The sequence below is a fragment of the Triticum dicoccoides genome, chromosome 7A (assembly GCF_002162155.2).
Source record: "Triticum dicoccoides isolate Atlit2015 ecotype Zavitan chromosome 7A, WEW_v2.0, whole genome shotgun sequence".
Lineage (NCBI taxonomy): Eukaryota > Viridiplantae > Streptophyta > Magnoliopsida > Poales > Poaceae > Triticum > Triticum dicoccoides.
The window spans coordinates 741,484,802-741,487,694 of NC_041392.1; the positions used below are offsets into that span (position 1 = coordinate 741,484,802).

Sequence of the window (2,893 nt, forward strand, 5' to 3'; positions counted from 1 at the left end):
GTCCTCATTAGGCTCCGTCGGCAACCCGCGGTGGCGGCGCACAGACTCTCCGCCGCGTCCGTCTCACTTGTCCGCTGCATCTCGCGGCGGGCGTCACGCGCCTCCGGTTCTAGCGTGCGAGTCTGGGCCGACCGTGCGAGCACTAGCACCCACCACTGCCCGTGTGGAGCAGCGGCCGGCGAGGGCAGTAGACAGCGTGGCTGAGGCGCAGACTGCGCAGCCATCGCGGAGCTGCGCGCAGACCGGGTGTGGCCAGTGCCGGCGTCCTTGCTTCGCCGGCGGGGGAGATGTGAGGCAGCATACTCGGATCTGCACTCGTATCCACCTTGGACCTCTCGAGGGCAATGCGGAGGACCAACTCCTTGTCGGTGTCGAATTCGGAGTCGGAGCGGTTGCCGAAACTCGACTTGGTCGCCGGAGTCGTCGAACTGGATTGAATCAGAGAAATCGAAGGATGAGAAGAAGAGATGGAGCGAGACCATAGTGAGGTAGGATTTTCGGATTGGAGATATTTGTGGGGACAGAGTGTGGTAGGGATGGGCCGGGCTGACGTGGCAGACGCGCCGGGGCGCGCCCGGGCCGCCCCATATCCGCCCTATATTTGGGCTAGATATGAGGGGCACCGGACAGCTTGGTCATTAGAGGCCCAGCTTGGTCATTAGAGGCCTGTTTGAGATGCCCGTCTAGGTTAAAATTTCATGACCGGTTAATGACCGGGCCGTCCGCCTAAGCGTTTGAGACGAATTTGAGGCGCCCGGCTGTAGATGCTCTAACGTCATTGAGGGAGCGGAAACTAGATAAATTGCGTCCCCAGTCTTCGGTGTCGTCACACAATTCGTTTGGCAGGTCTCCCTGTTACATAGCTCGACAACCAAATCGTAGAAGACCATCTACGCATGCACTATGACCGACGGATCGTCGACACGGCCATGAAACCGTGTGGAATGAGTTGTGTAATAGTGATACTGCGTAGCTTGTCTTGTGCGCAACCCGCGACCGAGTCGGCACCAGTAAACAATAGACACGCAGATGGATCGCCGCTTGTACCACATCATGCATATGTTGTTTAGTATAATTTTTGTATGTAACTGTACATTTTACCCTTAGTCTATTAGCCGTCTGCTTCCTAATCTCCACCTAACGCTAATTCTGATGTATAAGAAAGGAAGACCAACGCGGCGACGACCACGACCATTGACCAACTGCATTCGTCAATAACAAATGCATGCATTGAATATGCATATCTACTACATATATCCAACAAAAAACAAAAGAGACCGACGGTCGAACACGTCAACAACCCATTATTCTCCTATATATACATTGCCAACTACTCAACCCAACCGGAGCAAAGCAAACACCACATCCACCTCACTCAGCTCAGCTCAACCCAACCGAAGAAGAAGAAGAAGAAGAAGAAGAAGAAGAAGATCACGTCATGTTGCCAGGAAGGTTTCTCGGTCAGAAGAAGGCAAGGTCACCGACTGGTGCGCCCACAACCCCAAGAACACCAACGCCGGCGGCTACCACAAGACCGTCAACAATGGTGGCTCCGCGCGTGCCCTCAACAACGTCACCAAGGGTGACTACACCTGTGGCCTCAAGATCGTCAGCAAGAGTGGCTTCCTCCACCGCATCAAGAACGTCAGCAATGGCAGTTCCGACCACACACTCAAGAATATCAGCAACGTCGGCTCAACCCGCTACCTCAAGAACTTCAACAACGGCTAATCCACATGCGACCTCAAGAACGTCAACAACGGCAAATCAGTCCGCGACCTCAAGAACTTTAACAACTGCAAATCCGTATGCAACCTCAAGAACGTCAACAACGACAAATCTGTCCGCAACCTCAAGAACGTCAACAACGGCAAATTCGTCCATGGCCTCAAGAACGTCAGCGGCATCAGTGACGGTGGCTCCTTCTGCAACCTCAAGAATGTCAACAAGAGCCGCTCAGTCTGCTGCGACCTCAAGAGCGTCAACAGGAGCAACGGTGGCTTGAAACCGGTCGACGACACTGCAGCCAGGTGCGCCGACCTCAAGAACGGCTAGGACGACAGCCCCACCCTTGTCTGCGACAACAAGTCGTAGTCGTGCCACTCCCACACGTCCACCAGTTTCCAGCATGCGTCGATGATCTCCATCCATGTACGTCGTCCATCTTCGATGAAGTTAAGTGGGTTGTGACCAGTTTAGTTATGTTACAGTAAGTTAATAAATTTGTAAACTTGATTGGTTCGAGCCCGTGAGATGTAAGCCAAAAGTGTGCTAATTGCTAAATAGATGGTCTACGGACCTGAATGTAATTTATGTTACTTGTGTTGTTCTTTGTGCTGTCATGACACCGATGAATAGAATGAAAGTTTTTCTCGCAAAAAAGTGTGCCAGTTAACGTTGCAGATATTTATGTTTTTCCTGGTGTCATTGAGTCAACTTGTTGGGTGATTAATTAACACGTTGCTGAACTACCTATGTCTTGTGTGTGTTCATTCCAGTTTCTTCTTGATATTCTTTAGCATTACCCCCATGAGAAATAAGCGGAACGGCAAGGTAGTGCACTAGTAATTGCGCAGCGGGAAGACTCTAGAGAGAGGTTGAGCGGTGTTCTTATGTAGTGGTATTAACATAGTACTTAACTTGCTCCAGTATTAGTGGTTAACGCTAGGCAGCTTGTGCGTGCGATGTGAAGGCCGGCCAACTCCTATTCATTTTTGAAACTTGACATGATCCCTGCCTACCGGCCAGCTGATCAAATATAATTTGACTAATGTTTGACAGCTGTAGTGGCGCGGCATGCCTTGTGCTTACCGACTGAATCAACACTAGGTATAGATAGATAGATTATAGTACGATCAGTAGTTAGTTGGTATGGCTACTTCGTAGTAGGTAG

The 2,893-nt window shown here is 51.0% G+C and overlaps 1 pseudogene; it reads left to right on the forward strand.

The window, feature by feature from the left end:
• The first annotated feature begins 1,375 nt into the window (after positions 1–1,375).
• On the forward strand, positions 1,376–2,370 carry LOC119331561 (annotated as a pseudogene).
• Positions 2,371–2,893: the final 523 nt, after the last annotated feature.